We start from the raw sequence: 24,140 nt of genomic DNA on the forward strand, positions 1-24,140 counted from the left end.
TGAGATGAAAATTAATTTCAAAATGTATGTATGCTACATATATACCTAAACAGAGAAAGAGATCAAAGTGAATAGTCACTACAATTTAAAAGTAACAATCTCTGCCTATTGGAATATGGTGACTCCTTTTGTTTGTCAGTATTGTCTAGTTTTCTGTAACACACAAGCTGCTTCTATACAAGCCTGTTCTTTGAGACTTTATTTCAACATAGTTATATGAGTAACATTTGAATTATAGCCTTGGATTGATTTTCTAATTTATTTTATGCTGTGTATCTACTTCAGCTAAATCTTTAGCTATCTCTAAACTGAGGGAAGCTGGAAAATGAACAGGAAAGGGTCGATATTTCTGGACTGGTCTCCACGCTTGGCACTTGACCTAATTCATCATATTTAATCTTCATAACCATACATGCTGGCAACTGATTCTCTTTTACAGGTGAAAGTTAGACAATGTGGTTTAAGAAAGTGCACTGGATATTATAACGGGATGCCCCTACTAATTTAATTGAATTTCCTGATTTGAAACATAAGTCTTTTGCCCCCAACTCCAAGGACATGCACCAAATTATTGATTTCCAACAAGAGAATCAAAAAACAGAAATTCTAAAGTCTTGACCTTTAGGTTTAAAGATGGACCATGTTTGTGTGTGCGTGCACATGCGCACACATGTGCATGAACACGTGTACATGTGCACATGTGTTTGGAAAGAAACATTTCAAAGAAAACATAAGAAAAAAGGTAGGGTGGAACAATCAATCATACACCCTATGTTCCATCTCCAGAATCTTTCTTTGCATAGAAGAGTTGAGTGCAAGCCAGATTTGTGTGTATGTGTCGGGGCAGGGAGGATTCAGCAGAGACAGAGCGGGGAACAGAAAAGGCAAATGGGCTTAAATACACTGCTGAGAGAGCAGTGGGCAAGACAGGAGCAGTCCGCTCTGCCATATGTGGGTTAGTTCCCTGGCCAGAGATTGAACTCTGGCAGTAGTGGTTATATCCCTGAGACTGAACCCCAAGGCCACAGGGAGGCCTTCAAGTCCTTCTTTCATTCTGGGATCTTGGGAAATAGTAAGTTTCCCCCAACCCTACATTCATTGTCCTCCAGCTACCATGGCCCACAACTCCCAGTCGTGATGGCAGCAGGCAGCAAGGCAGGAAGACTAGAATACCTCACAAGCTCTCTCCGGAAGGGTGAGCAGCTAAACATGACTTCCATAAGCAAGAGAAGTAAGACTGCAGAGAGACAGACTGCAGGCCTGAAGGGCACCCCTTCAGTGACAGAGGACACTGGGCAGAAGGCAGGATGGGCCTATGAAGCAGGTAGGATGTAGTATGTTCTACAGAGACCACTTTGAAGAAGGCTGGCAATTGTCAAGGGCCAACAATGATTTTTACATTTCAGGGGATGCCAGCTCATACCATAGCAGACCCCCCAAAGCCAGAAACCTCTCCCACAACAGGTGTCATCCATGGAAGAAAGGCAGAGGAAACATCCGGAATTGAATTAAAAAAATAAAGACAGTGGAGTTGACCAACAACTCTGCCATTCAGCTGAAAGACATTCTGAAAATAGAGTGTCACACAAGTGAAAAATTTAAAAATTCACTTATATACACTCATAAGTATGCTTCAAAATACTGTAGCCAGTATAATTTATCCCCATTTACAGAACCAGTGGATGTCAGTATAGCATGCCTTGTAAATTGCACTTCACAGTGCTCCTAACAGAGAAAAGGCTAACAAATATTTCATCATGATGACAATTTTATAGACTAAGATATAAAAAGCACCTTGTATACAATACCATTGAGATTTAGGGTGAAATGTTAGTTCTGAAACAGAACTGTAGAATATATAGACAGAAATCAATATTGTTTAGAGTTTAATATACATTTATTAAAATTAAGTTGTATTTTCTATTTTAATAATAGAGATGATAATTCTCCTTGTAAAAGAAATTGATTAATAACTTTGAACACCTCTTATTTGTTCATTTTAAATTTCTTTCATACATTTTACAAAAACAGAATAGATAGTGTACACAAAATAAGTACTCTTTCCACTGATCTGGTACACGTGCGCACACACATAAACACACACACACACACACACACACATTCTGTGCCTAGCCATTTCTGCAGCATATAGCATTGTTGTGCTAAATGATACAAGGAATGAACCAAATAAAAAAGCAACCCAAATAGAAAGAATGATCTCAGTTTCCAGGAGAATCTGTACTCAAAATCATTATTTGTAAAAGCTCCATTTTGATTACTTTTGTTTTGCCCTGGAGAATACTTTAATATTCAGCTTGAAATATAATTTCTAGAGGACAACATTGCCTATAAACCGTAAGGAAAATAAGACAGGGTAAAGGTGAGAAGCACTGCATTGCTGCTGTGACTTGAAATTCAAGACAGGCTTCAATTTTTTAAAAAAATATTTTGCATTATGAGTCATCAGGAAAAAAGTTTCATCATGACATACACTGCACCCATCTGGCTGACTGGGTCTATCTGCCTCTACTTGACACTCTCATCACAAGGAAACTCATTAGAAATCTAACTGCTGTACATCTCTCTTACCAAAGTGATGAAGAAGCCTTTCATGAGGTGATCCATAAGGCAGCAAAATACCATGGTCGATTTATTTGTTGAAAGACGGAAGTGCAACAGTGAGGTCACCCCATTCATTTGCCCACAGCTCCCTACCCCTACTCAGTTCTGTGGGGAAGGAAAGTGATTCCCCACAAATTACCTCCCCGCACTCCCTGGCCATTGGCTAAAGTCTTAAAAGGGAAGGCACTGGTAGGAGATTGGGTGGGGATGGGGGGCTGTGGTGGAAGGACAAGCTAAAGTAGGCATCTTTAAGATCACATGTGTGCCATGATTGCTAGTGGGCATGTTCTCTCCCCCCACCCCTACAGCCCTCCCCTTTCTCTCTCTCTACCTACCCCTTCCCCATCTTTTTTTTTAAGATTTTTTTTATGCATACAGAACTGGGGTGCATGGGCAGTAAGAGGATTCACCAGAGGCAGAGTGAGGGGAGCAGCAGAAGATTCAAGAGCAATCTACCACACCATGTGGGTCACCTCCCTGGCCAGGGATGGAACTCACTGCAGTGGCTGTGAATAGCTTCATTGTGCTGTGCTTTAAACATTGTGTTATGCCATGAGGGAGGGCCCTTCCCTCCCCTCCTTATCTTACTTCCCTCCTCAAGCAACATTTTTTTTTAAAGTGTTTTTTTTAACATTTATTTATTTATGCATATAGAACTGGGGTGCAAGCCAGAGGTGCAGGGGCAGCGAGAGGACCCACCAGAGTGTGGAGCAGAATAGGCAGATCAACAAAATACACTGCTGAGGGGAGTAACAGGGGGGTCAGGAGAGGTCTGCCACACCCTGTGGGTCAGCTCTAGGCCAGGGATCAAACCACACTAAAGCATGCTGAGGCTGGCTTCATTAGCCACCAAGGGGGGCCCTCAGGCAACATTTTTATCAATGGGTAACACTCCTTTGTGGTTTCAGATCCCTTTAGGTAACTCTGCCTGGGCTCTGCTAAGACCACCTTTTATTGTTTTTCCCAGTCCTATGATGCACCTTCCTGCAGCAGTTAAGCTTTGAATTGTCTCACCATCCATTTTCTTATTTTTTATTTTTTAATAAAAACTGTATATATGTGAGGTGTAGAACATGAAGGTTTTATATGTGTGTGTGTGTATGTATGTAGTGATGTAATCATATGTAGTGAAATTATTTCTATAGTCAGGCTAGTTAACATTTCTTCCCCTCAGAGTCACCATTTGTGTGTTCAAGCATGATGAGAGGACCCAAAATGAGCTCACTTATCCAATTTCCATTGTCTAATATGCAATTATTAGCTGTAGTTATTGCCTGGACTATAAGATCTCTAAACTTAATTCATCAGACATAACTGCAACTCTGTGTACGCTGACCAACATTTCTCTGACTTCCTGTCTCTGATAACCATCCTCCCACCTACTGCTTCTATGTATTTGACTTTTTTGGATTCTACCTACATGAGATTATGCAGTGCTTTATTCTTCCTTTGTCTGACTTTGTCTTCCAGGTTTATCCATGTTGTCCTATGACAAACCTCATTCTAGAAGTTGAATAATATTTTGCAACAATTTCTTCACTCATTCACTAATAGAAATTTAGGTTATTTTTTTTAGTTCTCAAAACACCTTTAAATGAGTATCCATCTGAAATTCCCTCCACAGTATAATTTGGCATAAGTTCTATTGTCCTAGATCAATTCTGTCTAATACAGGGACCATATGAATAATTAATGAAGAAATTATCCCAAGATTCTGTTCTCTAGATAGAAAAACACATAAGACTATCATCAGCTATAAACCTTTCACTGATAAAGTATAAAAAAGGCATTGCCAAGTGCCTCCCCCCACCCCGACCATGTACGAGATGATGGGGCTACACAGAAGAACACAGACAATCACAGTCCTCCCTCACAGTGTCTAATCTCATGCAGAAAATGGGCATTCTTGGCAAATCATGCAAATAAGTGGAAGTTTGCACTTATATGAACTTTACAGCCAGTTCTGCTACGACATATGTTTTGAAATAATGAAATTGATATATTAGGGAACAATTTGAGCATAGCATGATTTTGAGTTTGCTTAGGCAGCAAATTCATTTTCAAGAAATATTAGATGAACATGCAAAAATCTGCACAGAGTTAAACAGAGCTAAGTGGGAATAAACAAATGAAACATAAGCACAGGGCTCTTCCAGTGATCTCAGTTTACCTCAGCATAACTCTGAAGGATTCCAGACAATCTCCTTCATTACTTCATAACTCACAGCAGCAGCTTTTCTGAAGCCCGTTTTTCAAAAGAAAATTTTGAATCTTTTTTCCAGATGAAATAGCATATTTGTTAACATCTTTTCACATTCCTTCATGTGTAAAAATTGTATTAGTTTCTGATTTCTTTCTTAATGTTACTGGGAAATTTTGAATGTTGTGCCTTAGTCCCCTTTTCCCATAAGCCCTGCGGCTTTTATTGTGCCATTTTGCACAGCATACTGACTTTTAAGGATGTGTATATTGCATTACAACAAAACAGACTATTTTTATGAAGAAGGGCAATGATACAATCAAAGCACATACAGACCCACTGTCCTGCAGGGAGGAAAGAGGTCATCAAGTTGAGGAACTGGACAAAGGTCTGGCAAGATAATTGGAAAACAAAGAGATAGGAATACGGGGTAAGAGGAGCCCAGAGAGCTGGAGTGATAGGTAGGGGTTGCACATGGTGCCCACCAAGATGGAAAGTGGCGAGGGGACATAGTAAGCTAGTAGGGGACAGCTGGGTACCTAGATAGTCTCCAGAGGAAGTGGTAAGTAACCAAAATATAATAATGCAAGGCCCCGCTGTCACACTGATAATTTTGGGGGGGTTAACTAGAATATAGTCTCCCTTGCTCTTGATTGATAGATACATACATACATACATATACAGATAGAAATTATGTGGATAGCATACATACACACACAGATTGATATATCTGAGTGAAACCATCTACTTGCCGAATTTAAATTATTAATTCTGTTATATATGCACATTTAAATCATATAACATGATTTTAAAAGACTGCCTTTTACATTCATATACTTCATGAAGTATTTCACTCAACTCTATAAACACCCTTTATGCGATAAATGGCATCAACATTTATCTTCACTATGGCCAAGCCAGCTCCCCTTCTAGTTATTTATGTCTTGAATTATAGTTGATAACATGGACCAATTTTATACTTCTCTGGACTCAAGAACTTTAGGGAGTCCTAATAAATTTCCACCTGTATCGTTCAGTAAAAAGTATTGAAAAGCAGTTAGCATCTCATGTTCCAAAGAGATCAGATCTTAGACCCCAAAAAACCCAAAAGCTTTGCTTAATATGTATTCCAAAATTAGGTATTTCAGATAAACTTCCATGAATAGTTTTGTAGCATAATTCTCAAAACTCTAAAGAATAATTTTGAAAGGGAGGAGTCAGATCTTTATATATAGTAAAGACAAAAAGTAAATCAAAGTTAGACAGTAGAGAGTGGTGAACGTTGGGACAAAAGAATCTTCTTACCTGCATATAGAAATATCAAATTGAGTTGGGATAGGATGAGGGCAGAAAGAAAGTACACACACATACACACACACACAATTGAACTGTATCTGCAGTAGGCTGCCATTCTATAGCTTTTGACAATCAGTTCTTTCAACTCTGGCCCTTACCCTTCACTCAGATTCTGATTCCTTTGCTCTGGCACAACTGTTGTCCACTGCACTCTGAGTGACCTTTGCAGCGGGTATGACACTACACTACCGCCCCCTTAGAAGTAGCACCATTTGCACTTTTCCATGAGATTTTTTTAGATTCAGTGGGTCTGTATGCATTCACATCTACTCCTATTTATAGTAAGACTCCATTTATTATGTCTAAAACCCCAGAAAACTTAAATAAATAAAATGTATAGTGCCATTCAATGGTAATGGATTTCCTTAGTGTTTCTGGAAATACTCCAAGTTCCTAAAGGAACTTTTAACCATCAAAGCAAGATTAACCTGTGTTCAATGAAGTTTTCAAGTTTTTTTTTTCCTTACTTTAATATTATTCATTTAAGAAATGCTTAAATTAGTTCCTACTATATATACTCTAATGTGCTCAGCATAATGGAGAGACTACAAACATAATACAAGTTTGGGGACCTTAAAGCAGTTACAATACTCATATGAAAAGAAAACCAGGAACATAAATTAAGCTATAATATAATAATATTTATACTTATGCCACATGCCAACAAATACACTTTTCTTTCTGTTTTAATGTGTCCTCAGAAACTGGGTCATAAATTAGCTTATATACCCTGAAGGCAAAAAACATTATAAATTACAACCAGAGGTTATTTTCTAATCAAGGACTTGACATTTAAAAGAATACACATACACAGATTTATCAGAAAAACTGTGAAAAACCCGGGTAGCCATTTAACATAATATGTGTCCCAAAATGGGAGGATAATTAGGTAGAAATTATACAATAAGATCCAATATACTCACATGTACACATGGCACAAAAATAAAGCTCTAATGTATCACAAATTTTACTTAATGTCATAATGTCAGCTCTGATCAACACAAGCATATCATTAACCAGAGCTTTGCTTGACTTGTTGGATCTGAAATGGTACTTTGGGGATGATTTGATGGCCTGAGTCTTTTTTAAAAATGAGCTGATATGCTCTTTTTTCTGTAGATAAATTTCCCTGCAGAGCATCTGAGCACTCAGAATTTCTCACTGACCTTCGAGCTGACTTAAAGGACCAGGGCAGTTGTTTAAAAAAATGTCTGCTCCTAATGGTTATAGTGGCATTGGTGTGTCTTTTCTCTTTTAAAAGTACTGACATAACATTTAACCCCTTCAACCTACCTGACTACTTGAATTTTCTTAACGTGACAGTTTCTGAATAAGAAAAAAAAATGTATTAATAGAAAAAGTAAAATTGGAATAAACACAGAGCCTATAAAACAGGTATTTAAGAATTTAGTTTAAATACCCTAGCAACCAGCAATAAACAGGTAAGAGAGCAAGGTATTTCTGAAGTTTTATTTCAGTGGTAACGCTGTCAACCAGAATACTCTACAAGCATGCCATTCAATCTCTTCACATCCTGTACCAGTAAGTTTGGTAGTCACAAGGACATCTGTGACTGAGTACTTGTGCATCTTTATACATTCCTTAAAACTTATCCCTTTTAACTTCCACTTTAGGCTTTAACGTCTTATAGGAACATGTCTGCATACTAAGCAACATTTTCCCTCCTCTCTGGTAAAGTTACTAGGGGTTGTTCCAAAAAGGATCTAATTTTCTACTAATACAACCTAACTAAATTTTCATTTCCTTATCCATGTCGTCTTCAGCTTTAAAGACTGATATTCCAATTTCAAATTTCTTTTGGACCGATTCTTTTTTGGCAAAGTGTCACACATTTCAATCTTTCCCAGTTTACACTTTGTCCAAATTACCAATTTTCCTTGTCTAAATCTTCAGTAGTTATTTTGGCAGCTATAAAAGATAGAATCAAAATGGCAGGATCACGGGAACTTTGCCAATCCATTCTTGGCTTCTTAATATACTAAAATTCTTCTTTTAATCATTTTCAATAAAAAGAGACTGGAAAATATCCACTGGAATTGACAACCGGGAAGCAGTTCATGACTTTGGCAAGAACTGTTTTTGTTGGAACAGTAGGGGTAGAATCCAGGCAGGGTGAAGAGTGAATACACAAAAGAGAGAGTGCACAAATTCTACTAAGTTTAGATGGTAGAATTTAAAAGGAAAGCAAGAGATAAGGAGGTAACTGGAAAAAAGTCAAGATTAGATTCATTGGCTTATTGGGCTTGTATATAATATATGTACAAACTCCTGTGAAATTTCACTACATCACCCACTGCTTCATTTCTCTTCCATTTGTTCATAGAGTTTGTCTAGATACAAGAGAATACCTCATTTGATGGGGTTATACAGATTTCTATACTTCTTCAACTGGCTCCATCTCTAGAGCAGTGTGTTTATTTTCCCAGGGCTTCTCCTCTACTCCCTTCTAATCTTCTCTTTTTGGTTTCAATAGGATGCTATTTCCACACACAAGTCCAGCCCCAAGAGCTGAAAATAAATTTTTTTTCTCCTCCTTTTCAATTGAACTGTTTGTTTCCTCGTTCCCTGTCATTTCTCAAGTTCGATTTGCTATTTTTCCTATCATTGAAATAGGCGCATGCTGTCTTCGGTGTGCACCTTTTATGTGTGCTTGTGTGTGTGTGTGTGTGTGTATGTGTATGTACCCTACCACATTTCTATCATCTGATGTTCTCTTCCTAAGCCTCCATGGCCTCAATGGCTTCATACTATTTTGAGCATATCTTAGCTTTCAGTTCTTCAGACTGATTGACTGCTTTGCTATTTTGGACGCTTTTATCTTGTAGGCATTTACCAAACATCTACGCTTGCCAACCTTGTTGCCAAATCAATGCTAATTCTGTCCCTGTGTAGATTTCCTCACCACACAGTGACAAAAGCCAGGACAAAACTGTTTACCTTTGATTATAAGGATTTAGTTCTAGTTTATTTAGACAGTGAGCATCAGAAGTTTTCAAAACACAGAGTTTGAGAATGCGATCAAGTTCTATGTGCACCAGTAAACCAGGGATAAGCTACCTTGCCACAATGCCAGCTACAGGGAAGTTTATTGTTTATAATGAATTCTGAAGCAGTTTCATAAGCCATGAATGTCAAAATACTGTATGAAATAAGATTTTATATTAAAAAATATATAAATAACCCATCTTAAAGACTAGCATATATTCCAAGAATCAAAGTACTGTTGGGAAAACTTTAAGAAAATATAGGTTGACAGGGAGCCAAATTTCTTCCTTTCCATGCTGAATCTACTTAATCTAAAAAATCCCAAATCCACACAAACTCTATGAAAATTTCTCAAGGTATAAACAAATCTTAGGGGTGACTGTATACCCTGCTGGGCCAAACATAGTGCATGGCATACCACAAAAACAAAGTACATAACCATTAGGAATTCTTTCCTTGTGAAACCCAGTGCTATGGAAAGAATAATTTTACTCTAGCAAAGTGTATTAGTTTCTGCAAGGAAAATGCTAAAGAAATGTCTTCCTGACTTATCCCCTCACTGTCCACATCAACTTTTCTGCAACTGGCTCAAATAGTAAAGCAACATTTTCTATGCACTTGATGGGGTTATTTGACATTACCTTGGAGTTTATATAATTGTACTGCTTTTCAGTTGATTCCTTTTGTTCACAGATACTAAGTGATCATTAGTAATTTTTAGAACTATACTCTTCAGTAGTCATTGGAAACTATGCAGACAGATGTGGAAAAAAAAATTTTCTTTAGTCCACCCAACTCCCACCTCTTATGCACATGCACAAAGATCAGTTAGTATGACTGAATGTCAAGAACAAAAAAAAAAAAATTCTTTTTTATGTAGATTGAAGGAATCTGTGACTGAAGTTAAATCCTGATATACCCTTGGCATAATGAGAAAAGCAGCTCACACTTCCTTCACGTTAATACCATCTTTTTCAATGGCAGCAGAGCTGTCAGAAGTCACCAACTAGAGTGAGCAGAGCAGATCCAGCCAGAGGACTAGCAAAGGGCCTCAGACTGTACTCACCTTCATTATTTAAAATGAGGTTTTTATACAGGAGGCCCCATTGTAAAAAGGTGTTATGGTTACATTTCAATTCATGTGCATACATAAAGCTAATGCACTACTGCCTTGAATCCAACACATACCCATTTTGAAATTATTCTCTGCAAGGCACTGAAGATCCAAACTTGAGTAAGATGCATTCACTGCTTTTCCGGCATTCATCCATAGTAAGAGTGCCAGACTGATAAAAATAAGGTCATTCGGCTTTGCCAAAGGCAGGGGATGCCCATGTCACATCTCCCCAGCTAGACTTCAAATTCCTGGAAATTGGGACTGGTACACTACACTTGCTTTTATCCACTCTATACCTTGCATATGGCAGATGCTCAATAAATACTCTTTGAATGCATTCTATAGCTTACAAATACATCTTTAGTTTAGCTTTTCATTGGTTTATCCTGCTGTGTGAAAACGACTTAGATATTTTTATTAAAAAAAAAAAAACAAGATGGGCTACACTGGGGATATTTTATGTTCACAAGCATTATGTTTTAATTCCACCACCTCTATAATCCAAATGAAATATCTAATATTTATGCACATAATATTAGATGTCACATCCTCAGGGTCTATCTCCACAAGGAAATTCCTCCCTATGAAGTTAAGAATGTTTCTTTCTTTCTAACTGAAGCCTTGTTTTTAATATTTTTTCTCTTAATAAGCAGCCAAAGTCATATTTAAGCTACCAGTGTAATATGGGCCCCCAGAAGACACTTGGAATTATTAAAATGTTTCACACTATCATGTAAAAGCTGAATGAAGGCTGCACTTAACAAAGGAAGCACTGCACTTTTTATATATGTTCCATGCAATGAAAGGCATGTCACATTCTGCTTTTCAATTGAAGCATGCCACAGCCCAGAGGATCAGTTACTGTCAGAAATTCAACTTGAGAAAGGCCCTCAGATCAGTAAGAAGAATGTTGCTGCCAGGAAATGAATCAAGCCTACCAAAAAATTACCACAATTTGATCAGAAATAACACTGTGATCGGCTGCATGTCATTTTTCACTGCAGTAATCACAATGGGATATAGTGTTTTAAAAGGATTAAGAAATACCCATCGAGTATAATTAGAAAAATTGGTAAATTTCAATCTCGGCTTAAGGCTTTTTACTTTTCATACTTACTAGAGATAAGCAGATGTTAGGTGATGCCTACTTCATATGCACCAAAACTACACATAAAACACAAACCAGTGTGTGTGTGTGTCTATATATACATATATGTGTGTATACGTGTATATTTATGTATATATATATGTTTATATGTATATGTGTGTATATATCCCATACACATGCATATACACATATACATATACACACATGTATGTATGTGTGCATGTGTGTATACATGTGTGTGTGTGTGTGTGTGGGATTACTAAGCCTGGAAATAAGAAAGGCAAGGCACAGGAACAAGCATAAAAGGGAAAACTCTAGCTATGTTCCATCTTCAAATATGGAGGCATGAGGGGGGCATTTTTTAACAATGAGATATAGAAGAAGTTTCCTATTTTATAAGTTCAAAAGTAATCATGTTCCTGAGAGAGGTCATGGAAGTATTCACAATTGTTGTAAATAATGTCTGCTGAGATTTATGGGCAAAATAAGAAATGGATGGAAGACTGCACATTCATAAAGATGAATATGTGCGCCTGGAAGGCAACCTGGCAGTCTTCGGACAGCCAATGGTGCAAATTGTCGAGAGCACAGGTTCTAGGGGTGTCCCATGGGGTGGCACTAGCCACACTGTACTACTTAGGACTTGAAACACCGCTAGTCTGGATTGAGATGGGCTGTCTGTGTACTATCCACACAGAATTTCAAAGACTAAAACAACAAAGACCTAAAGCATCTAAATAACATTTTCATAATTGATACATGTGGGTTACTGAAATAATTTCCAAGTTTAACCCCTTTTTGATGCTGGCCCTGGAACACTGAAGATCGTATATGTAAAGTGTATTTGTAGCTTACATTCAATTTTTATTGACTAGTGCTGCTCTAGAATAGACTACCTGTGTGTAGATCCTGGCCCCCAGCACATCACTTACTATTCCTGCATCTGCAAAAGTGGAATAAAAATAATACGCCATCTTCATAGGCTTTTTGAGAAGGTTCCATAAATGAATACATGGAGAACAGCAACTGGCACACAGCATACACTCCATAAATGTGTTCTTGACACAGGTTTTCGCTGCTCTCGGAAAGTAGAGCACTGCTGTGAAAACTTCTGTCAGCCAAAATGCACAAAATGAAGGGACAATTACCATTGAACTAGTTGGGACATTTTTGGAGTGTTCCCAAACCCCCAAAGTAAACTAAAAATCATAACAAGTAGCACATGAAGCTTAAGCAACAGTCACATACAGTAAAAGCAGGAGCATTAGGGAAAACGCACAACCTGGATAAAGAAAGTCTGGGGGAAGAAACTTGGTGTGGCCATTCTCACTGCCTGAAGTGACGCTGCCTGTTGACCAGCTGATGCAAAACAAGCACTGTACACTATTTTCACTTTCTGCCTTTTGTCATAAAGTGAAAATCCTCTTTGGCTTTCTTTCTGTTAGTGAAATAGGTACTAACTGAAAGAACCAACTTTATCAAAAGTATGTCTTTTCCTAAAAGCAAAGTGGTTTGGTATAAACTTCGGAAAAGTGGGCGAGACTTATTTCCATTGCACAAGCCCTCTCAGTAGAATAGTCTAATATGCAGTTGCTTGTCATCTGAACATACCTAACGATGAGAAACTCACAGCTCTTTAAGACAGCCTGTCGCATTTTCAGACAGTTTATCATGTAGAAATGTTCATTGCTGGAATGAGTAGAAATCTCACTTTATAACTTTGAATCTTCTGATTTCTTTATATATTACTGTGCCAGAGGCGAAGAGAAAAACTGGTTCTATGCCAACATTATATTCCTATAGAAATTGTTAAGAGACTTTGATATTGGAAATGGGATTATTACATAGTAACATGGAAGTTCAAGTCAAGAGACCTCATGCTGACCCAGCAAAAACACTTTTAAGAGACAGATCTTCAGAAATAGGATTTTTTTCACACCTGCTTAGCCAAAGAACCATCACCTTCTTAGTAAAGTTCCCATTACGCCAAGGATACTTTTTCTATCAAGATGCACAGGTGGCAAGGAAGACAGACAAGGACACTCACCTGACCAGACTGACTGCTCAGTCCAGTCTCAGGAGTGACCAAGGTCACTACCAGTCCACCACACTTACATCTGAAAACTGTTTTATCTCTCTTTTCCTGCACTTCCTGCTAATTTCAATAGCAAATTCTTTGCATGCTCAGTAGAACAGTTCTGTCTTAATGATAAGTCACTAATAAGGAATATAATGTGGACTTCCCAAGTATGTCTAGATTTTCTGAATTTTGCAATGGTTTCTCAGAAATTCAACACTTTTAGATGTAATGTCTCATGTTCTGTATAATTCTAAGGTATTCAAATCTGTACACATGAGGTCTGTGTTACATCAAAACACAGCCTATTCCCATAGTCCCAAATGACACTTCTACCTCGAGGTAGAAGTGATTCAGCAATATTCTCTGTCAATCAGCTCCACTGTGTGTGGTGGCTCTGGTAGTGGGTGTGTGTGTGTGTGTGTGTGTGTGTGCTCTTGCATTCGAGAGGAACTCCCACAGAAACAGAGACTAAGCAGGACCCTAACTTCCAGCCCTAGGACAGCCTGGAGTGTCAAAAAATAAACAGGCCTTGCAACGCACCAGGCCGGGATGCAAATTGGCTCTGGTTTACCAGCCTGCACTAGCCTTAGACCAGGTACCAAAGGTCTCTCAGCCTTTGCTTCTTGGTATGGAAAGTGGGACTAGCATTCTAGTGAGGATTAGGCATTCTGATCTAATGCCCCTAGATGAGTAAGTAGCATGTCACAGATAATCAATAATTAATATCAGTCACTATATCTCTGGATACTAGGCTCACCTTAGAGATACTCAGAGGGTTGCCACCCAGGCCCCACTCTCTGTCACATTATCCTCTACAACATTTTCCAGAATTCTCAGTAAAGAGAAATACCCTTTCTCATTCAAATCCTTTACTCTAGAATTCCACAAATAGATGCTAATAAGAAAATAGATTCAATCAAAAATTAAAATTAGGCTTTACCACCTCAGTTGCTCAGATAGAGAGAGGGCTTTGTGAATTGGCATAATCAGAAAAAAATCAGTGGAAGTATAATTAAAACTGGGTCTTGACTAACAGGCAGAATTTTGGTAACTGGAGGCTAGGGATGGAGAAAGCAGTATTTGGGGCCCTTTAAAATAGGTGTGGTTCTTGTGAGTGACTAAAAGTACACAAGCCTGATAGAAAAAGGTAACAGAACGGTCATGGCTGGTGTCAGTAAATTTGATATAGGACCTGGAAAGCTGTAATTTCTGGTTAAGAAAAAAGCCTAAGTTGTGTTTTTCAGGGCCCATCTAGAAGATTTTGTGTTCAGTTTTAGCTTGAGTGTATCCAGGAGGCAGAACCATGGAATTTTCCTACAAGTGTTCAAAGTCATCAAATGTTCCCTCTCCTCCCCATGACAGGCCAGAAGATATTCCAGCTCCCAGAATGGGTCAATCAGGGCACAACAAATCCCTGTTAACAATACATAAGCACAAAAATGAATGGAAGTCAATACAAAATAAATTGAGTTAATTCTGAAGACTAGAAATGGAAAAAAATAATTACTTTTTTCCCCAAAAGAAAAAAAGCCTGTTGAACTACTTCACATACATACATTTTAATTAAGTGGTCTGATACAGATGTGGCTAGAGAGCTACGTCAAATGAGCCAGGTTAGAAATTTGGTTCTGCCCCTTCCTTACCAAGAATGTGGCTTGGTAGGCTTATTTTATGGATTAGTAAAAATCTTCTTTTACAACAAATTCCACTGAAGGTAGTGGCTTTATCATAAACTGATAATTACAAAAGGTCTAGTCCTTTTGGGCTCTTTGGTAATAAAAATATATGCAAGTAATGATATTTAAGTTTTTCTAGCACATATAAATGCTAGCTAAGAAGAATTAAAATGTAAATTTAAACAGACTTCGAGTTCAGCCATTTGATAACGCACTTACTCTTGGTATGAGTAAAAAAATATCAAGGATGATATTTAAATATATTTTGTAGGCCGTAAGACTCCAGCATTATACAATCAGAATAGACTTCAACAACAATCCTGGAAATGGTCCCAAGGCACCCCCTGCCATAGTAAGTGGGACTCTCATAGTGGTTGTAAGGACAGATGATCTAGAAGGCCTCAGGGAGGTCCCACAGGACTAAAGTGCTGATGGGACCTTCAGAGGCTCAGAACAGCATATGGTACCTACAAGTACAAAGTATTTCAATATTTTTATGACCAATAAAGTTGTATGAAGCACACAAACTAAATCACCCAGAATATGTCCCACGTAAGCACAAAAGGCAAAATCAACAGAGGAAAGCCCAGAAGCAAATTCTGCAAGGAGGATTACTGCCAGCTTCAGTCGTATTGTAATTAAAATCTTTCATTTATGTGTACTACTTAGTTTGCTTTTAAAAATGATGACCTGAGAGAACCCAAAATTAAAATATGCATTATTACAAAACTACAGTCTAAGACCAAAGCAATGGTGCCTAACTGCCATGAAGCTGAGAGCTTTTCTCAACATTGTGATTCTTCCAGAAGTAATGAGCTATTCGCTAACATAACACCAGGGCACAAATCAACAGCCAACCCTCACGCAGGCAAGTGGAACACAGCAAAGGGCTTCTCTCCTGTCGAAGCATTGAAGAATTGTTTGTGCATTAGTTATTTAGGATTCCGTTTTCAACTGCAGCATATTTAATTACAAGAGACTTACAATTAAAATATGCCTAGAGAAGCAAAATCAAAAACAAGCATAATGTCCCTTGTTGCAAAATACCTAAATCCAACAATGATAACCTTTTGTTCCATGGAAGAATTATTTCCACATTTTTGTGGATCCTTAAATCTAGGTCAATGCCCAATCTTCTAATGAGGAGCTCCTTTTTTAACTTGAAAAATTCTAGATTCCCATGTCACAACAAAGTGCACTTTAAAAAAAAACTTTTATTGCAAAAATACTTAATGACCAATAATTCGTCAAATAGTGATGCTTTTTTCAGTATTGACTTTATTTCTTGCTCAAATATATACGCTCTTAAAGTCTATTAGCCTTCTGTATGAGCCAGGTGACTTAATATTTTGGCTTACAAACCAAGTTTGGGTTCCACAATTTGAACTCCCTGCAACAGTGGCAAGCCCCCCACAGCACAGTGGTGAGACTCTATCCAACACTTTCAGAGTTGCTTTCAAAATTCTAACAAAAAGACATGGAGTAATTGGATTTCACTAAATTCTGTTTTCCCTCCAAATGAATTGCTTGATCTGTAGTAGCTATAAAATTCTCATAATAAAATCAGGGGTAAATTATAACTGCAGGGGCGGGGGCACTGCATTTTGCATAACTGGTCAACTCTAGGGAACAAGGCTCAGAAGGAAAGTGTAATCAAGAGAAATCCAATGACCGATCTCTGCTTCCTTCTCATTCAGGAACCACCACAGCTGACAGGGAGCTGCTCCTAATCCTCTTCGGCTTCCTTTCATCAGGAGCTACACTTCCCTATTAAGAACAACTACCCATGAAAATGCTAGTAAAATCAATACAATAATCCCAATTATTGAAATTCTGAAGGGTGGATAAAATATTTAATTTCTTGGAGCAAGGGTGCCACAGTCTTCACATCTGCTGAAACACTGATCCCACTCAAGCTCACAATTTCTAACATTTCTGGAGTTGGAAGTGGAGTTTAAAAAAAAAATTCTACTTTCACAGGTTTAACGTGTTAATTATCACTTAGATATTAATCCTGTTAACAGCTCTAAATTAAGGACCTGTGTTATATTTAGGAAGCAGCCTGGTGTTAAAGTAAATGCAGCTGCTGCTTTATAGTTACATACTGGAAAAATGTCCTCTTTTAAAAACATAAAGCACTTATGTGCAATTCATATTCAAAAATCCAAAAGCATATCTGAGTAACTCATGTAAATTAGTTTTGATGCTGTAATAACCTCTAGTTATTCAAAAACTCATCCTTTGCAATTCCATCTGCAGAGCAAGCCTCTCTGAAGCAGTGTTGTTAATGCTGCTGTTCTTTTCTGCACCAAATACAAGTTGTCACTACTTAGAATTCTTTAATCTGTTTGTCTAGATAGGGTGTTTAATATATTGTATCATTTGTCAGTTTGACTCAACTCAATAGGACCAGTCAATTATTCTTCATCATTCTAGTCAACTTTTTGAAACTATGTTATTATTTTAACGCCTAATCTTTATAAAGGTGTACAGAACATTAAAAGTGCCATTTTGGCAAGACTTATTTTTTTCTTTGAAGTAATTATATGACTCCAACTTCAGTTTGTGAAGTATAATTAAAATGAGTTGACATGCATTGGAATTTTTCTTGTTTGTATACTCCTCTTACACTAACTTAATGCTTTTTTTTATTATTCTGTTTTACTCAGTCTGTGATACAAGGGATTTTTTTTTACAGATATCAATAAAAGAATTATTTATTTAAAAACATTATTTGCAGCAAGTAGACAAGCTCTTAATAGCCGTTTTTTCCAAAAGTACATTTTAGCAATACCATTTTCTTTAATATTTTACCTACTTCCTCTCAAAAGGGACATTCAGCAGAGAAGAGAAAGGACTTTTAGTTGCCAGTTTATCAATGTCGATTCTCAAACAATGGGTTTGTGTTTATGTTTTTGTGATCAGTAACTATTTTGCACCTGCCTGATAGTTTTGCTCCTTCTTAACCATTCTCTTTAATAATCAACAGTGTTGATTAAAAACAATGAAAAAGAGATTAATAAATATTGCAAAGGTCATTAAAGTACAAACTTTAGTAAAGTAGACATAATGTAAGCCCACTTGTTAAGAACCCTCAATGGATTATCAAAGGCCTTGAAGAGTAGGTGGTCATTTCCTGGACCACACAGCTCCAACCACTTATCACAAATTGACCTGGAATTCTCAGCACTAAGCAACTTATGGTGTTCTCCGGTTACTGGAACTATCCATGTTAACATGAAAAACTATCACACATTTCTGAAATCAACAATTAGGTCTGTTTCTACAAACAAATATGTCTATAGTTTTAGCTTCACAGCTCTTTAAGTTTGCATAAAAGTGTTTCCAATGTCAACTCCCAACAGGTAACGAAAAAAAAAAAAAATACAATGCCACATAAAGTAAATAATTCCAAGGAATCTAGTCTTCAACTCATATAACCACAGAAAACTGGCTCATTAAGTTTTAAAAGGAGGCTCATCATATTACCGACATCAAGGTTTAAAAGCAGCAGCCCATCAAAGTGAAGCCTTAAGACCAGGACTTTGTATGGCTTTCAACCCACAGATGCACCAGTTTTTACTCACCACTGGATAGGACTTCTTGATTTGATTAGTAACATCCTAAGTGGCTTTCATAAAGCCTTAAGGAACTACTAGTAGAGTCAATAACACAAAAAAGGCTTTCCTGGATGCAGACCACCTCCCATTTACCCAACAGACCCACTGTCTGACATTACTAGTGAAATAAATGCATCACTTTGCCATCCAAAGCTCATTTGTGCAAATGAAAAATTGATGCCCACGTGCACAGGTGTACACACACAGGCATGCACATACACCCCACAACCTGGTTAGCATGTATCCTGACTACATGGATTATCATTTCTGTGATAACAAAGCACCCACAGGTTCGCTCCAAAAAACAAGACAGTTCAAATAGACTTATCACCACAAACACATAAAAGTGGGGGACACTGAAGGCAACCAGCAGACCACCCTGGCAATAAACAGCACCAAATTACCCAGGCATCTTCAACAGAATATGCCAAAGATCCCATTATGGTAATCAAGTTTTTTCCTTCACCATACAGAATTGAACTGCAGTGACTCTTAAGAGATAGTCTGAATGATTCCAAGAAAAAAGTACCAGTAGCTCAAGTGTACTTATCCTGAAATAAGTTTTTTCCCCTTATATTTAAAAAGAGATCCAGAAAGCTAAATGCCCCCCTCCCCAAACACACAAACCCCAAGCTTTCCAACTTTAATATTCAAACGAAATGTCAAAAGGGGGTGGGGAGCTCTGGTAGCATATTTAAACAACTTTAATGCTATGGTTGATGATCCAAAGTAAAGGTGACAGGAGCAGATGGGTGATGTATTGGGAAACACGCGTGATCTCTGTTTCTCACTCTCACGCCCTGTTCCTAGTCTTCTCATGATAAGCAGTGTGATGTCCAATCCAAACCTCAAGTCCCATTCTCCCCAATTCACCCCGTTTCCCCGCAGGGGCAGTGGAAATGTAAACTGTTGCTGCAGCCTCCTGACTCTTCACTGATAAATCAGGGAAGCTACAAAAACTTCTTGGCTCGCTCAGCTATCCTCCAGGGGCACTGAACACCCACGCGCAAATTTCGCAGTCAGCGTTACTAAAAGGGAACCCTCAGTCAACCTGTTTGCAAATCCCGCAGAACTCCCTGCTCTCCTCCCGGGTTCCAGTGCACTCCGCGCAGGATGGGGTATTCTTGGCTCCTTTCCTCTGTACCCCTAAAAGCAAGCTAGAAGTGGAAGGAACGGAGCTCCTGCACCCCAATATTAAGGCTCCGGTCGGCTGCCTGAGGTCTGTGCCTAATTCTCTGCGTGGGGTATCACCGCGGGTCCAAGCCGGGGACTCCTCACGCCGCGCCCCAAGCAGTCCACCCTTCCAACAGCCCGAATCCGGAGGTGTCCGAGATGCTTTGCCTGCAAGTTCCCGCGTTTGGCCGTGAAAAGGGACGAGGGTAGCTGCCTCGGGAGTAAAAAGCAAAGTCTGCGTCCCAGCCCCAAGCAGCTGCCACCTCTGGCCAGCACCGGCAGGAGCTAGGGATCCCCAGCTCCCGGCACAGCGCGGCCGCACTCACCCGCCTCGCCTGAGCCGCCTCTGCAGCCTCTGGGAGCCGCCGAACCCTGAGCTTTCCGAGCGCGAGAAAAATGGTGGTGTGTGTCGGGAGACCACCCATTCCAGCGTCTGGCAACCCGGCGGCGACTCTAGCTCCTCAGCTCTGAAGGAAAAGGAGCAGGAGGAGGAGGAGGAGGAAGAGGAGGAGGAGGAAAGAACAGCGCAGTCGGACGCCATCTGCTGTACACCTCTGCGCCGCTATTGGCTGCCTAGTGCGTCCCTGCGAGCCACGGGGCGCGGGCCACCGGGAGCTCGCTACCTAGCTCCTCAGCTTCCCCGGCAGCTGCTCCTCGCCTTCCCCCTCCCCTCTGCCCCCACCCGGCAGCCTCCTCCCCTACCCCTAGTGGGTGTAATAGCCCTACCCTTGGCTCAGCACGCTCCCCTGGGCGAGAGCCCCAGGAACCTGGACTCAACCTATGGTCCTCAGCTCCCCGAGATTGTTTTTTGCAACTTTCGGGGTACAGTTGTGGGTCAGGTGAGAGAGACTGCCCAGCTCAGCTGAGCCGGGGCTACCCTAGCCACTAATCTCCATGAACAGGGCTGGGCAAGTGCTTTGCGCCTCCGGGATCCACGAAGTGATGGTTGGGAGTAGGACAAAAAAAAGAGAGAGAGAGTGGAGTGCTTTATCCCCCCCACCCCATTTTAACTACCCCGACACACTCAAGCAAACAACCAGACACATTGAATAAAGCATACACAGCGGGAGACTCTCCTGTCCGGAAGCCAGGGCGTACCTCTGCAGTTCCCAGGCAGGAGAGGGCTTCAGTGTTAGGGGAAAAAGACAAAGAGAATCCTAGTGGGATATATGCAAAAGAGAGTAAGAGAAAAATTGGAGGTGACTCCGAGCAAACACCGGAAGCTTGGTCCTCACCTGCCTGTGTATCTCTCTAATCAGGGGCTCCCAGAGGCTGTCAATCTATGCCCACCAAAGTCTGGGAAAATCCTAGCTGGGCTAACGTGGCAGTCCTAGGGTTTGTGGGGGAGTGTGGAGTAGAATGGAGCCAGAATTCTTTGGCATCTGGACGGTGGATGCTGGAGGTGCAACAAAGAAGAGGTGGGAAGTCCAAGCTTGCAAGGTGAGGCAGAAGTACAGAGAGCTTATGGGGAGGCTTTGAGCAGAGTCACAGCTCTGAAGTCTTTTGCATACTCTCTGACTTGCTTTAACTCGCCCCCCCCCCTACACCCGTGGTTTTTTTTTTTTTTTTTTTTTTTTTTTTTTAATAACACCTTTGATCTAAGAAACTTCTTAGGCTTGTTCAGAGAGATGAAGTTTCTTCAAAAGGGTGAACGGGGAAAGCATGCGGACTACCTATCTCCAATTACAGAATATGTTACCCCTCATATTTCTAGAAATATGTGAGCCCAGGAACAGCAGGAATTGTATCTTTTCAATTTTATCCAATGCTTGGCACACTATGGGTGCTTGAAAAGATGAAAAATAATCATGAAAAAATTAAAGCTTGATGTCATTGCATAAATTAGATTAAAGAGATAAATAGAGCAGCTAAGATTGTCATGGGGGAAAAAATATCAAAAGAATGTACATGCACTGAAAAGAGAAACCTATGATGGTGAAGGGTTGTGATCCATCTTATAGGACTAGTTTCTGAAAACAGGAAAAGGAACCCACCTTACTTAATATTTTAAACAGCAATTGCTATTATGCCAATGAACACTACCATCAAACTCTGTGTTATGCTTTTCTTTCTGACATCACTGTCTTAAAAATAAATCAGCTGCTATCCAGATCCTAGAATATTTCCCCAAACCGAAAACCATGATTTATTACTCTCAAGAAGTAAAATGCCACTCTTGTAAAGCTGGAGAAAGAGAAACTAATCCATTATGTTTTATTGTAATCTCAATATATACAGATCAATAGCCAATGAGTTTCATTTAAGTAACTTAAGGAACATCAGCCAAAGAAAAACACTCCTGTTTTCCTGAATGGTTACATCCAGGTTTCCCAGACTTCAGCCTTCCCAGAATCAAGGCAGCATTTTAAGATCACATCCCATGCATATACATCCATATGGTGGGAAGATCTGTGTTTGCAGTCCTTCTGGAAAGAAATCATCAAGGACAACCTCTGAGTATGTCATTTATGGACTATGTGTTCTTCAGAGATGGTGACATGCATATTTTTCTTAAGACTGATAACTGTATTTCAACATGCAACCTAATTTAATATGTCAGCCCATTCTCATTAACCCATTGCTCAAAACATTGATTATCTATGGCACACATAGGAGTACTGTGATTCTTAAGACAGAATTTCTTCTGTTATTGTTTACATTTGTATTCTTGTTTTTTTAGTCTAGGATGTAAAAGATAATAGCTATATGTCAATTTTGTCCTAGACCTTTGGTCATCTTAAAAATAAAAATAAGAAATTCATAAGAATGTTATCTACATTTTTTCTAAAAGGCAAAGAACCATGATAATTAAACATTAATGCCTTACTGACTTTAAAATACAGTGTAGTCACTTTTTACTAAGGCACTATGCCAACAGTATTTCAGTATAGTCAAGTGGTATAAGGTATCTGAACTTTCTCTGACATTGTTCAATTGTATACAAGTCTAGTAGAAGAAAAGTGTAGATATTTCTAGTTCAAACTTCCAATTTATGTTTTAAATGCATTGTTTCATGATATGTATGTGTTTTTTTTGTTGTTGTTGTTATTTTTGCCAAGATATCCAGCTTTGCTCCTTAATGAAAGCACTGCCCTCAACATTTAGATTGGTTGAGAAAAATTGAAGATAACATAGGCAGGGAAAAGAAACATTGCCAATAAAAACTGTATGAGAATGATGAGGGAGAGAAGAGAGGTGCAAAACTTTTAACCAAAAAAAAATTACCAAAATTTTTGATAATGATCAAAGAAAGAATTTGGAAGAATATAGCCTTGAAAAATAGATGTAAGGAATAGAACAAGGTTACAGTGTGGAAAATAACCTAGCAATTATAAATCCCCATAACTCCAAATACACAGATGCCAAAGACTTGAATCACCTTCAGTGAGCACTGAACAAAACACAGGAACAATGGGAGAAGAAAGGAAGAAGAGAGAGGAAATTGTCTCTGGGGACCGGATCACTAGTGAGAACCAAAGGGAAGGCATGGAAGAAAGTAACCCTATACTATCCAAATGCTATTGATTGGAGTTTAAATTTTCACTTTTGTTCCTGCGTATATTTGTCATTGCTTTTTCTCAATGCAATGTCCTCTATACAGTCTAAGAAGCTTTGTAGGGAAAGGGTTGTACATATAAAATAAACAATCACTGGCAATAAAAAAAAAAAAAGGAAGGCATGTAGAGAAAGAAGCCAATTTAAAACAGAAGTGAGAAATGCAAACATCAGCCTATATCTTGTTTGGGCTCACCATCTAGGAAGTAGTTGTCCTATAGTCATAGTTTACACTATAGTCGGTCGATACTAACCCAACCATTGAAGCAATTAATTGAGGCAAATATTCAGTAATTTTGCAAGGTGAAACAGGATGGGGTTAAGGGTAGAAGAAAAGAAACCATGATTGTCTCATTTACACAATTCATTCAGGCCAACTCCAGGTTGGATGCAAGTCTATGGAAAATCTGAACATTTTTTCCTGCCAAAAAAGAGCATTTAATCCTGGCATAGAAATGTAAATGTTGAGCTTGGTCCAGTAATTTGATTTTGATGTGTCAACATCTTAAAATACAATGTAAAGATAATATATTGAAAAGTAGTGTAGTGGAACTCCACTGGCTTCTGGCCCAGCTCCATCCCTCTGAGGTGCCAAGACTTTCCCAGCAGACACTCAGCACTCATAGA

The 24,140-nt window shown here is 38.9% G+C and overlaps 1 protein-coding gene across 4 annotated transcripts in view; it reads right to left on the reverse strand.

Moving 5' to 3' along the window:
• The window catches only part of THSD7B (thrombospondin, type I, domain containing 7B), a 792,320-nt gene extending 771,883 nt beyond the window's left edge, over positions 1 to 20,437 (reverse strand). For all 4 annotated transcript variants that reach the window (XM_012728237.1, XM_012728251.1, XM_012728256.1 and 1 more), the window contains exon 1: positions 20,285 to 20,437. The gene's annotated coding sequence lies outside the window, so the exon portion shown is untranslated. The remainder of the gene's footprint in view (positions 1 to 20,284) is intronic.
• Positions 20,438 to 24,140: the final 3,703 nt, after the last annotated feature.

The sequence above is a fragment of the Condylura cristata genome, unplaced genomic scaffold (genome assembly GCF_000260355.1).
Source record: "Condylura cristata isolate star-nosed mole 26May11 unplaced genomic scaffold, ConCri1.0 scaffold00002, whole genome shotgun sequence".
In the NCBI taxonomy this organism is placed as follows: domain Eukaryota; kingdom Metazoa; phylum Chordata; class Mammalia; order Eulipotyphla; family Talpidae; genus Condylura; species Condylura cristata.